Source organism: Equus caballus, chromosome 31 (genome assembly GCF_041296265.1).
Source record: "Equus caballus isolate H_3958 breed thoroughbred chromosome 31, TB-T2T, whole genome shotgun sequence".
In the NCBI taxonomy this organism is placed as follows: domain Eukaryota; kingdom Metazoa; phylum Chordata; class Mammalia; order Perissodactyla; family Equidae; genus Equus; species Equus caballus.
Window position 1 is genome coordinate 24,859,322 of NC_091714.1, and position 14,989 is coordinate 24,874,310.

At 35.8% G+C, this 14,989-nt stretch overlaps 1 long non-coding RNA gene across 3 annotated transcripts in view; it reads right to left on the reverse strand.

Moving 5' to 3' along the window:
• Window positions 1-8,582: 8,582 nt before the first annotated feature.
• Window positions 8,583-14,989, reverse strand: part of LOC111771418 (uncharacterized) — a 165,000-nt gene continuing 158,593 nt past the window's right edge. Inside the window, exon 7 of one of the 3 annotated variants that reach the window (XR_011434402.1) lies at window positions 8,583-10,040. This is a non-coding gene — a long non-coding RNA (uncharacterized lncRNA). The remainder of the gene's footprint in view (window positions 10,041-14,989) is intronic. The other 2 variants (XR_011434400.1, XR_011434401.1) reach the window with 2 other exon arrangements.

Here is a 14,989-nt window from a genome sequence, read left to right on the forward strand (position 1 = left end):
GGGTCCCAGGCTCAGGCTACACACCGTTCATCAAGCTAGGCTGTGGCAGCATCCCGCACGCAAAGTAGAAGAAGATGGGCACAGATGTTAGCTCAGGGACAGTCTTCCTCACCAAATAAATAAATAAATAATCCTTTTATGAATCAAGAATAAAGAGAAACCAGACAAGATTTATGAAACAAATATTTTTAGTCTTTGGACAACAGGCAGCGCAGGACTATGTTTTGAAGGGGGAGAAAAGCTGCTTCCGTTTGCTACCTGGAGATGGTTTCCAGGCCACACTTCAGGAAAGGAGAAAGGAAAGAGAGAAAGGGTCTCTCTGAGCTGAAGAAGCAGAGCTGGGAGTGTGGAGAGGCCAACGTGGATAGAACTGTGGAGAAGCGGACCAGAGACGAGGGAGTTGCCCAGAGTACAAGAGACCAAAAGATTTTTCAGAAGAATCTCATAAAATGTTTGGCCAAATGCTGATCTGGGCATGTGTGTATGGGGTGAGGTGAGAAAAATAATCATGAAAAAGCTGTTGGTTGAAGAATTCCTAGATTTCTGTGAATAGATTGTGTTTCCTCCAGGTAAGGGGGGAAGACTTTCTAATTTACGGAATATCAAGTAGAATTTTCAGAAAATAGAATTGATAGAGAAACTAAATTATCATAGAATAAACACTGACCTAAGAAAGACAAATGACTTGAAGTAACTTAGCTATGAGCCATAATATTGTCCAACACTAAAGAAATACAAACAAATCCAGAACACAGCTATGTAAAATTCTTATGTTAGGAATCCAATGAAACATTAACAAGAAATCTTCACATCAGGGCTGGCCCAGTGGCATAGTGGTTAAGTTTACACACTCCACTTCAGCAGCCCAGGGTTCATGGGTTTAGAGCCCAAGCATGGACCTACATGGTGCTGGTTAAGTCACACTGTGCCACATCCCACATACAAAATAGAGGAAGATTGGCACAGATGTTAGCTCAGGACCAATCTTCCTCACTAACAAAAAAAAAAAAAGAAAGAATGAAAAGCAAAAGGAAATCTTCATTAAAAAGGAGGAAAATATATCCCATAACAGGAGAAAAATCAGTGAATAGAAATAAACTAAGGAATTACGTAGACGAAAACATTAGCAGTCAAGTATTAATATTGCTATTATAAATATGCCCACTGTGTATAAGAAGATAGAAGAAATCATGCTAAGGAGAGAAATGGAAAATATTAAAAAGATCTCAATCAAACTTCTAGAAATGAGAATTATAATAGTTTAAATAAAAATCAAACTGAATGAGATTAACTGTAGATTATATCTTGCAGTAGAAAAATTCAGTGAAATTGAGCACACATCAATAAAAATTCTTTAGAATAAAGATACATTTAAAAAAGATTTAAAGAGGTGAAAAGAGACTCAGTGGAATATGGAACAATATAAAGTGGTCTAAATCACATATACTTTGACTCCTAAGGGGAGAAAAAGAGGGGAGGGAAAAAATATTTGAAGAAATCATGACCATAGATTTTTCAAATGGTTGAATTCTATTAACTCTCAGTTTCAAGAGTCATAAGGCACATTTTAATATGATTACTTAAAACAATAATAGAAAGAAATACGTAGCATGGTCAGAGATTTTAAAAAGGAACATTATACATGCAAGAAAAAGAAAAGAACGTCAGGATACTTCTTGTCAGAACCTTGGAATTCAGAGACTATGGAGCAGCCTCTTTACAGAATTGGGAAAAAAAATCCACCCTAGAATAATATACTCAATGAAATGATATTTTTAAAATGAAAACAAAATTTTTTTCAGAAAATTCAAAGCAAATGTTATTCATTATAATGTCTGTATGATGAAAACTATTTACAGAAGTTATTCAGGCATAATGAAAATAATCCAGGATGGAAATTTTGATCAACACAAAGGAGTGAAATGTGTTAGAAATGGTAAATATCTTGGTGTATATAAAAGATACATTTACTCTTTTTGTTTTCTTTAAATAGTATTGAGTGTTCAATACCAAATGTGATGTTATTGTGGAGTTTTAAAACATATATAGAATTAAAATTTATGGAAACAATAAATCAAAGGATAAAAGGAGAAAATGGAACTATATTTTTGTTTTTTACATTAAATATGAAAGTGTACAATATTTGAAGATAAACTGTGAAAATTTAAAAATGCACATTCGAATCCCTAGAATAGTCATTAAAAAATAAAATATACATAATTAATGAGGCAATAGAATAGATAAAATGAAACTTTTGGTAAATTGCATTAAACATATTAAAAACAATATTTCATGATTGCATAGAATTTATCACATAAATGCTTGCATGGACCAACATTTGGAAATCCATTAATGTATTCAATTGAAGAAAGAAAATGAAAAGCTGATCTCAAAAATGCTGAAGTGATTTTGGTAAATAAAACTGAATGGTAATTTCTCATAAAGAGCTTCATCAAATTATGAATAGAATGAAACTTGCTAATCTTGAACAAGAGTTGTCAATGAGGGGTGTGGAACTTCAGCAAACATTTTGTTAAATATTGACAATTTGGAAACAGTCCCATACTGGCAAAGAACTAAATAATGATACTCATTATCAGTAATGTTGTGTAGACTTCAGCTAATGCAAAAAGACTAATATAAAATAAGTGTAGGGGCCTGCCCCATGGTGTGGTAGTTGAGTTTGGCATGCTCCACTTCAGCAGCCCTGGTTCCTGGGTTTGGATCCTGGGTACAGACTCACACCAGTTGTCAGTCATGCTGTGGCAGTGACCCACAGGCAAAATAGAGGCAGACTGGCATGGATGTTAGCTCAAGGACAATCTTCCTCAAGCAAAAAGATGAAGATTGACAACAGATGTTAGCTCAGGGCCAATCTTCCTCAGCAAAAATAAATAAATAAATAAAAATAAATAGATAAATAAATGCAAACCTTGGGAAGAAAAGGATAAAACTTGTAATTTTTTGCAGATGTTAAAATATTCCTTTCTTTAAAAAAATCCCAAAAACAATCATCCAAAAACAATTATTAGAATATGAAAATTAAGAATTATGTTCAGAAAACATATCAGTGTACAACAATCAAAGTCTTCCCAATGAGTGAAGAATAACCAATTAGAAAATTTAGTGGAAAGAGTCTCATTCATCAAGCAATAAAAACATTAAGATACGAAGAAGAAATCAGACCCTCGCAAACAACACCTACACGCTGCCAGTGCTGAAACTTATGGAAAGACCACAAAAGAAGCTGTGAAGAAATCAAGGGAAAAACAATGTTCTTGCATGGAAAGACACAATTTTAAAGATACTACCTACTTAGGCGTGATGAGAAGCAAGTGGTCAAGGCTAATTCGAATTTGATGCCTTAAGCAACTTTATGCTTGGTGTGGTCATTAGACAGGTTTTGTACAACAAGGAAAAAGTCATCGAATAACTAGGATGAAATAGTATTTGATCTCAGACTAGAACAGTGGAAGCAATGTCAAAAGGAAAAACAATGGATAAATCTAACTCATAAAAGAACATTTTATATTGAAAGTTTATTATTAAAAATAATAAACTGGAGATAAGCTTTGCAATATCTACAAGAATAGAATCTACAGATATGACCAAATTGATACGACTGCAATTTGTGCTACCCACAATTGTACTTCCCAGAATTTTAGACATCTGGATTTCGTGGACTAAAACTGGAAGTTTTTTTGATTCCAGGGCAGCATAAATGTGTTGATTTGTATTCTAATGTTCTACAGTTAATAAGGCTTACATGCTGTGTCTACGTGTAATTATCCATTTTTCTAGTTCCCACAGTCTGAGTTCAAATATCTACAATCAAGAGTTTGATTCAACTAGCTCAGATTTTTATAGAAAGTTTGTGAAACATTTTTTAAAAAATTATGAGTCAAAATTAAATAGATTTCTTTACTACAAGATGTCTTAAATTAATATACATTATAAATACATGAGAAGTGGACATAATAGGCAGCCTTTCTCCAAAATATTTAAATGATGGAATCTATTTTTAACAAAGCACATTTCAGGACTAGTGTTTCAAAATTGGTAACTGTTATGATTATTACAAAACAATTCCATCTTAAAATCAGGGAATTGATTGACACAGGAAGAAGAGATCAACTGTAGTAAACATTTAGAGAAAAATCTATAGACATACTGGGTCACCATTACCTGCTCTATGTGACATTTCATAGAAAACAATATCTGAGCACAGAACGGGACATGATTCGACGGTGATTCAGCAGTATTTCACTGTTGGTCAATAGCAAAGCGGAATTCAGGAATGAAGAAACTGTACACAGAAGGAAATCGATGTAACCCTGCCATTATACACAAACTTAGTCAGAGTGTTACCTAACAGGCTCCTTCTCTGTGACTCAAGGTAGATGTGCACCACAGGAAGAGGATGCTCAGGAGAACTGATTGGTGAAAAGCCTAGATCACAAGGTTTATCTAAGAAAGGTTACAAGAATGATGTGGCCTCAGCTCAGATTTCAGAGGATGGTGACAGCAGACTTTAAGGAGGTGCAAGAATATTATTGTTCAAATGCTGATGACCGTTTCTACTTAAATGAAAGAACAGGGAACAAAAGTCTAAAGGTACAACTGGAAGAATTTAAGGAAGAAGTGAGATGAAGACTATCATGAAATGTGTTTCTTTAAATTATATCAAAATAATATATATTGTGGTATCTAAATTAAATTGTTAATGTTGATGCTGCCGTGAAGCAAAGGGATAGAATTAATGGTCTTCTGATGTTATTTAAGTTCTGAAAATAATGTATTATATGTGAGTGTTCATGCGTGTTCCTGAATATTTCATTCATATATTACACACGTGTGTTATACACTATACTTACTGACATCCCTATTTAACCTAGAATTATTCCAATTTCCTTCTTTTTTTTTTTTTTTTTTTTTTGGTGAGGCAGATTGCCCCTGAGCTAACATCTGTGCCAATCTTCCTCTATTTGTTGTATGTGGGACGCCACCACAGCATGGCTTCACGAACAGTGTGTAGGTCTGCACCTGGGATCTGAACCTGTGAACCAGGGGCCACCAAAGCGCAGATATGAATTTAACCACTACACCACTGGGCCAGCCCCATTATTCTACATTTTTAATGTAATGTATGTCATAATTAAAAATTACACAATTCTTGACAATAAGAGATCTACTCCTAAAAGATGTTTTCAGTTGTTATTTCCTAATGACAAAAGAAAGACAAAATGTCCTCATGTCTACCAAGGACGTTATCTCTATTGTCAGAAACTTCCCAGAGGAGTAATCATATCTGATTTTGCTTTTTCTTTCCATCATATTATCTAGTTTAAATGGTGATTGTAATATATAATATTTTATTCTGTTACAATCCTTGTGAATCATTTTAGATCTTAAATAATTACAGTACAATTCCTTAGTTTATCTTAAACAGAATGTTTATGCATATTATATCTTCAGCAGAATCTCTCACAATAAACTGCAGTCATGAAGAGAACTCAAATTCAAAAATTAGAAAAAAGAGTCAATTTCTCGAATTTTAGAAAGTTCTGCTCTCCTTCCTCTCCACCCCCAAGGTAAAGGGATGGAAAAGCATTAATGTTACTACATTTCTGCAATCCTGAAATTTTTGAATGCCTTTCTACCTCACCTCAAAACTGAGCTTCACACGTTTCAAACACTAAGTAATAAAGTGTAGGGAAATTTATTCTGTTGTGGAAGACATGATCCAATCAGGGTAATGACTTTTGAGAAAGAGAGCTGGCTGTGTTTATAGCTCACCTCTGCAGAGAATAACAGAGGACTCTCCCGGCAGGTGCCCGCCCTGCAGGGACGACAGTGGGCTGGCTCGGAACAGGCAGGTTCATCGCACAAAAGGGAAAATCTGTCTTAATTTGTACTTCCCCCTCAGGCCTCAAATCCATTTTAAAAATGGACTGAAGCAATAACTATAGGGATTTGCACCCCAATAAAATCACCCTTTTGAATGACAGCTTTGCTGCTTGGGGAAAATTTACCATAATTCAACTGTTTCTATAATGAGGTGAGCAAAGGTAAACTCAGCTACCTGGACCCAGCCACTGAGCTTAGATAATTATTTCCCAATCAAAAGAGAACATCCTGTTTTTCTTTGGCATGCTCTGGTGTCTGTGAGATTTGCTTTTTATAGCTTTAATTGAAATTTCATAATCACAGAGTTCAAACACAGAGCAGATTTGAGTCAGTACTCTGGAACAGGATCATTCCCTTAGAGTTCTCCCTGTTTAAAAGGAAGAAAACGATTCCCATGCTTTATTAGACTTCGTGCTTCCGCTGATTCTCTGCGTACGACTCTCTGCTCCAAGAGTACACGCTATTAGAGAAAAGCCTGAGGCTAGCCTCAGTGGGGAAGTGAGGTGGGTGAGCTCACCTAGATTACGGGTTTAGCAAGGTTATTGGAGAATTTAAAGAGAAAAAGAATTAGAAGGAAAGCACTTGGGATTCAGCAAAAGCCAAGATGAATTTGGACCAAATCTGTTGTGAAGCGATGTGTATTTTTAAAGGAAAGGTAATCCATGTTTCTGACTCATTTACAATGACCTTATCAAAATGTCATGTAATGAAAGTTATTCAGGGTCCAATAATTCTTTTTAGCTTCTAAATAGCATTTCAAAACATTTTTTTCTAGTTTGATTATAAATGAACTCAAATTCCAAAAGGTCCAGCAAGGTCAATGAAATTCTCAAGCATCATCATAATGAAACAGAATTTAAACTCTGCACTTTTTCCTTTCTATCCTGAATCATTAAAATGGTTATGAGATGTTTAATTCAGTTGGAGACTTTGGATTGCATAATTGCAATCACACAAAAATCATGAAAAAGCTCCTAGGGATAGATTAAAAAAATTGTCGGTTTTGCACATTTGTTATCCATTGCAAAAAAATAAAGCTAACAAAAAAGTCTTCTAACCTTCTTACTCTACAATGCAATAATGGTTTATTAATGTTTCCTTTTGAATTCATTGACGTAAGACACTCCAATGCTGTATTAGATTCCTGATGCTCACACATTCTCCATGTACTACTTCCTTTATATTTGTCTGCAGAGAAACATGGACAGTTAGAGGTGCAGGTGGTTGTGATAATTTATTTCAAACCCTGAAAGTTAAAATGGGAAGTTGCATTACAGGAAGTTTAAATTTTCTGTCCAAGAGGACATTAATGTTTGGTGGTAGAACCAGTCTGTACTGACACCCAGATCCCCAAATGCTTCCAAGACTGCATGTGAAAACTTTCTGTAATGTGCTCACCTCTCTGCGGAGGATTGTCAAAACCTGCTGTCATTAAGGCCGGTAATTGAGGGAGATTGCCCAAGCATGACAGCCTCTTGCTTGGACTATTACAATTTCCTCATAACTGGTTCTTTGCTTCACTCTTTCTTCTCTACAGCCTATTGTCCACCCAGCAGTGACAGTGATCCCATAGATCTTGTCACCCCTGTTTAAAACCCCCCATGGACTATCAGCTGGTTTCCCATCCCATTTTGACCGATGTTCTCACTCTGACCCCTAAGACCCTATAACCATCTAGACCCTGTCACACTAATAAAGTGATGTTTCGTCACTTCAGCACCTGCTGACCATGCTTTCCTCACACTTGTTCCCAGTCACCAACCACACTCCCGCCTGAGAGCTTTTGAACTCACTGCTCCACTTGCATGAAGTGCAAGATCTTTTCCCAAAACATTGATGAAGTTGCTTCTGTGTTTATACTTCAAAACCATTGGAGAATCCATTCTCATGTATCAGTGGCTCATAGACAGATTTTCTGTCCCACATCTGATCACTCATGAAGGAATTAATTCCTGGTCTTTCCACTTCTCCCAGCTATTTCAGTCAAATTTCCCTCTTTTCCCCGAGATATACACATGGCCCACTCTCCCATTCAGGTCTCCGCTTAAAGTCAGCTCCAGAAAGAGACTTTTCCTCCCTTCCCTATCTAAATAGCGTCTCCTCTTACCCTTGCTGCCTTGGCTGTGTTTACTTTCTTCCTGGAACTCAACACAATGGACAGCATATGTATGTCTCTTTGACTATTGGATTTTATCTGTCTCTGTCACTAGAGTGTAAATTCCATGAGGAGAGACATTTTCCCTGAGCACACTGAACAGCGTCTAGCAGATAGATTCACCCCTAACTACTTGTGGAGCTATGGCAAAATATACCTCTGTAGAGACCAGTGGGAGATTTATATGTGTTTGATTAAAATACTCATTTTCCCCTTTGAGCCAATGTGTGCTCAACATTTGCCCTCGTAACTACTCAGGCCAACGCACTAAAGTACCAGGAAAACATTGATGAAGTTGCTTCTGTGTTTATACTTCAAAACCATTGGAGAATCCATTCTCATGTATCAGTGGCTCATAGACAGATTTTCTGTCCCACATCTGATCACTCATGAAGGAATTAATTCCTGGTCTTTCCACTTCTCCCAGCTATTTCCGTCAAATTTCCCTCTTTGTGGGTTTGCCAAAGTAAAAGGAACAATTATAGAAATTTGTCACTAAATCAAAAGAAGATGCATGTTGTTTTTACACTAATGATATGTGTTTTAATAGACTACTCTGCAAGTGAGAAAACTCAAGTCTTCGAGAGCTGGGAGCTTAGCCTCCCCCAGACCTGACCCTGCCCTTCTATTCACAGTGCTTGCTCTACGGTCGTCTGCGGCTCTGGCATTGGACCTACCAAGACAGGTTTGAGGGGGACTGGTGCTCTGATGGCACACGATTCCAATCTCATTAACTCCACCATCATGTTTTTTAGTTTAGGTTCATACTTTTATTAAATTTGGAATTCTGTTACACAAAATATCTTGTAACTACTTATTTATTAGTCATTTCCAAAGAGACCTACAATTGCTCCTCAAATCAGGGGCAATGCAGTTAACATTGAAGAGCATAGAAATTCTAGGATCTGCTTCCATAATTGTAATGACTTTTGGTATCACAAAAGATTAAGGAATAAAAGTGGGAGTCAAGATGGAGATGTCATGTCATCAACAAAAGACTGTCGGGTAATAATACATTTCTATTCTTTATCTTTTCTCATTTACCTGTCTAATATCTCTTTGGATTGAGAACCATGGCTAAACTTGTTTATAAATGCACTGCGACTAAGGCAAAAAGGCAGAGTGCATTCAAAGAAGAATAAGCAATAGTTGCTGGTCTTGTTGAAATGATGATGTAATCATAAATGCTTGAAAGAGGTATACATAGGATATTTGAATTTAATAACTTTGTTAGTAAGGAATGTAAAATCACAGGACATACTTCAAATGCTTAGGTGAAATATACATCCACAAAATATATTTGAAGTTACCATTGCATTATCTTAGGATTTCATATTCCTCATCCTCTCTATCACTATGTATTGTGATATATCACCATCTTTGCTCTCTAGTTCAACAATGATGACAGAAGAGAGGAATGCTGACGTAGAGAGAAGCTATATTCCAAGTCTCTTCTAGGGTCAAAAGGGTTATTTATGGGTTTAGGGAAGGCTGCAAGTGATGTCCATATCATATAGACATATGATAATGAAAAAGAGAACTTTCATTATTCATCCACATTCAGAAGATGTGAAACTATGCTTTTTACAAGGCCTGTTTCTGACTAGCAACAGCAGTGTTTGGATTTGTCTCTGCACTGACCATACTGGAAGTTTAAATTTTCCAGTCTTCCCTTAAGCCATAAAGGATGGGGAGAAAAAACTACAAAGATGCTTTTTAACCAGTTTCATGGCATTTACCTATGGGATATTAGCATACAAAATCACCAACACAGAGCAGGTGGATGTCAGCCAGCTACCAGTTTGGAAGCAACACTAAAAGCAATTCACTTTTGTTAGTTTGGACATGTGGAGTTGACGGATAATGGCAGTACACTTGAGCAGCTGGTCATATAGGAAACTAAAACAAGTCTGGTCAGAAACAGAGGATCTGCCTTAAGAACACCCAGAAGCACAATTTGCAGCATAACTCTGGATTTCTGGAAAACAGAAAGAGCAAAACAAATTAATTTTTGGAACAATAATCACGAAGAAGTCTGTGTAACCCAAGTTACACACAGCTAAATATCAAACACAAGACATCACTAACTTAGAACAAAGGTATACCATCCACACCAAACCAAATGAAGTCAATGAAGACTCATCACACAGGTGGATAAGTTTATCAAAGTCCTTCACATTCTCCCTGGTAGCAGACAAGACTGGTTATTAGAAATGGAACAGTAAAGCTAACAGAATTATGGGAAAAATATAATGCCCTAAATTCTTTGTTTTGTTTGTGTTTATTTAGATATCAGCCTTTGTTGTGTTTAACATGTTAGATTGGCTTCAATAGGCTAAACTTGTCATAAAATCTTAAATTCCAGATTTCCAAAGTAAGTGCTATTCTCTGAATTAAGCCAAGGAAGTTGCCTGAGGTATGAACCATGTTTGGAAACTGTATTCTTAATAACAATATTTTAGAGAGGGGATGTTCTCTAGAATATTATGAGAGAAATACACAGGTACTTGACATGGAGTTGTAAAATGAGCGCTTTTCATTGGCAAGAGAGCACGTTGATTCTGGACTCATAAGCATCACCTCCTCTTCCCCGGGCACAAGGAAGAATGGAAAAAGACAAAGAAAGAATCTAGAAGAGCAAACCGAAAATATGTAGCAAACAGTTGGTCTCAGGTTATTATTGTTAGCTACTCAAAAATACAGAAATAGGTCGCAGAAAAATGCTCCACCATAATCTTGGTCAACTTTAGAGGTGTGTGAATAATTAATAAAACAATATATGTAACATGCTTAGCCCAAGAAAGGCTGGTTCCTTTCCTTCCCCTTCTCTGGTAAATTACTAGTGTCATTGCAGTTGTTGATGTCATCTTGATTTATCCTACATGGAGTGTTTGGTATTTTATTAGCTCCATCAGTGGAGGAATAGAAAGCCATGTGTTTGTTGCAATGTTTGCTCAAGGAAGAAACAGAGGAAATAATTATGGAACGCCTGCTTGTGAAAGGCACTTCAAGCATTTAAATACGAGATCTGACAAAGTTAGATATTGTATGTTTAGCTTAGACTGACTTGTAGTAGGAGAGTCTGGCAAAATATTCTTCACGCTAACTTTTCCTCATAACATCTAAATAGTATTTCTCCAATGAATTTTTCTTCTTATATTTATGATAACTTTGTGTGTAATAATAATTGTAGGTAAAATGATAAAATACAATATAGAGTATAAACAGATAAATTTTTTAAATATCTATTATCCATACTTTGGATTACTTATAATCATTACAATTCATTATCTTTATTTTTATAGAATAATCACCAATATAAAACTTTAATAATATAATAAAATTAATTAAAATTATTTATATGAAATTAAATAGATTTTACAGTATTGAGAAAATAATCTACAAATAAAATATTATCATTATTTTCCATTTAAAACATACGAAATAAGCAAGTAATTCAGTTGCAAATAAAAGTTATGGTAGAAAAGTATCCTTTAAAGGACTATAAATTGATTCCACTGCAGTTTCATTTCCAGAAAGATGGATTAGAATTCTTTTCCCTATTATCCCCACTAAGTACAACTAGAAAGTTTGATCATCTCTCTTTAAAACCAACATAAGAAGACTCTGAAAGGTGGAGAAAAGAAGGAAGACCAACTAGAGACCACAAGACTCAAGGAAAAACACAGCTGCGAGTTCCCTGGATTTTCTCTTAGCCCCAAATATCCTGCATTGAAGCTGGAAAAGGACGTGGCCCAAAGCAAGAGCAGGTGCAGACGAAAAGTGTTCCAGCTAAAGTCTGTCTCTCGAGGAAAACGACCTGGAAAGGACTAGCAAGACAGAAAACTATGAGACAGCAAAAGTTCTACTCTAGTCAAACACCTCAACAAAACCTGTGGCCCCAACCCCAGCACCACCATCAAAGGCTAAGTGCAAAGCCTAGACTCCCACCCTAGCCAGGCTGTAATAAGGCTGATCAGCCCAAAGCTGGGTGGTATCAGAGCAGGCCAAAAAATATACCAGGACTGTTATGGGCTGAGCTGTGTCTCTCAAAATTTATATGGTGAAGCCCTAAACCTCAAACCTCAGGATGTGATAACATTTCAAAATGGAGCCTTTAAAGTGGTAATTAAGTTAAAATGAGGTCCTGTAATGGGCCCTAATCCAATATAACTGGTGTCCTCATAAGAAGGGGAGATTAGGACACAGACAGGCACAGAGGGAAGACCAAGTGAAGACAGAGGGAGAAGGGAGCCATCTACAAGCCAAGGAGAGAGGCCTCAGAAAGACCAGCCCTGTTGACACCTTGATCTCAGACTTCTAGCCTCTAGAACTGTGAGAAAATAAACTTCTGCTGTTTAAGCTATCTCGTCTGTGGCACCTTGTTACGGTAGTCCTAGGAAATAAATACAAGGCCTTTATACCTTGCTAAGAAGTAATGAATCACTCCCTGCCTCATGGTGACAGTAGAAAGAATGTAGAAAGCCCCACTCCATAATAATGGGACACCGTTTCTTTCCTCACTGGGGTGGTGTCAAGGAGGCCAGATGGAGAGTCAAGATTTTCACTACCAAACAGCAGTAAAAGTGATCCCAATCACAGAGGCCACATGTGGAGCAGGAATGAGTTGCTTCTCCCACTCCCAGCCAGGGTGACATGAAGAGAGACCTAGTGGAAGCTAGAACTCCCACTCCTCTGCCCTACCAGCAATAACTAGGAGCTCTCCCTCCCAGGTGTCAACAGAGGCTGAGTGGGGAACTCAAACCTCTAGACCAACCTGGCAGTAACAACGTGGCACCACACCTCTTCCCCAGCCAAAAGAGAGTCAGAAGAGACCAATGAAAACAGAAGATTTAAATAAGATTGAGATTCTTAAAATTAAATACTCCAAATGCCCAAGTTTAAATTTTTTTTAAAAAATCACCTATCATACCACAAATAAAAAAAAATTCAACTTTCATGAGCAAATACAATCAATAAGTGTCAATACTGAGACTAGATAGATTTTAAAATTATCCGACTTAAAAAACATCATCTGATTTTAAAGCAGTCAGTATATAATCTACCTTAAGAACCTAGGAATTGAAGAGCCATATAAACCCAAAGTAAGCAGAAGGAAAGAAGTAATAAAGATGGGACCAGAAATCAATGAAATTAAAAGAGAAAAACAATAGAGAACATTAACAAAACAAAACCTGTTTCTCTAAAAGGTTAATAAAATTGATCAGCCTCTAGCAAGACTTATAAAGAAAGAGAGAATACACAAATTATCAATATCAGGAAGGAAAGAAGGGATATAACTACAGACGCTGCAGACATCAAAAGAAAAGAAAGAGAATACTACAAACAATGCAACACACATAGATTTGACAACTTAAATGAAAAAGACCAGTCTCCCCAAAAGCACAAGTTACCACAACTCATCCATCATGCATTAGATAATTTAAATAGCCCTAGGAGAATTAAGGAAATTGAATTCATAATTTAAAAGTCTCTCCCTGAAAAAAAAACTCCAGGGCCAGATGTTTTCACTGGAAAATTCTATCAAATATTTGCAGAAGAATTAACCAGTCTACTCAATGTCTTCCAGAAAATACAAGAGGGAGCAATTCTGAATTTATTTATAAAGTCAATATTATTCTGATATTAAAACCAGAAAAATACAGTAGAAAAGAAAAGAAAACTATAGATCACTATTCTACATGAGATTAGATGCAAATATTCCTAACAAAATATTAGTCAGTAAATTCAGTAATATATAAAAACAATAACACAGCATGACAAAGTGGGGTTTATTTCAGGGAAGTGAATTTAGTTCAATATTCAAAATTCAACTTATGTAATTCATCATATTGACAAACTAATAAGAAAAATCAAGTGATCATGTCTGTTGTCAGAGGAAAAAGCATTTTAAAAAGTTCAATATTCAAAATTTAAAAATTCAAAAAATATTCATGATAAACACATTCAGTACCTGGGACTCAGGGGCAACTTCTTCACTTTCATTAAGACCTTCTACAAAAACCTTCAGACAACATCATGCTTAATGATTACTGAATGTGTTTCCTCTAAGATTATAAGCACAGCAAGGATACTATCCAATATAATGTTGGAAGTTCTCGCCAATGCAATAAAATAAGCAAAGCAAAGCAAAGCACAAAGATTGGAAAGGGAGAAACTATCCTTATTTGCAGATGACTTGATTGTCTACACTGAATACCCTGAAGAATCTACAAAGAAACACTCAGAACTAATAAGTGAGTTCATAGTGTCACAGGATACAAAACCAACGTCAAAAAATCAATTGTTTCTATATACTATCAACGAAGATGTGGAAATGAAAATTAAAAATGCAATATCATTTACAATCACTCAAAAAATGAAATATTTATATACAAATAAAACAAAATATGTATAGAGCTTTTATGCTGAGAACTGCAAAACACCAATAAATAAATCAAAGAAGACCTAAATAAGTGGAAAGATATACTGAGTTCACGGATTTGAAGACATACTAAGATGTCAATTTTTTCAACATTGATGATGGTTTAGGCAATTCCTATTAAAATCCCAGCAATATTTTTGCATATACAGATAAGATTATTTAAAATGTATATGGAAAGGCAAAGGAATAAGAATGGCTAAAACAAGTTTGAAAAATAAAGTGGGAGAAAGCATTTTACCTAAATTTAAGACTTATTATGTAGTTATAGTAATCCATAAGCTATGGTATTATCAGAATATATACATAGATTAATGGAACAGAATACAGAACCCAGAAATAGCTCCACACAAGTATATCCAACTGATTTTAAACCAAAGTGCAAAAGCAACTAAATGGAGGAAGGACAATGTTTTCAAGAAATGGTGCTGAAGCAATTGGAAATTCATAGGCAAAATAATGAATGTCAAGCTAAACTTCACATC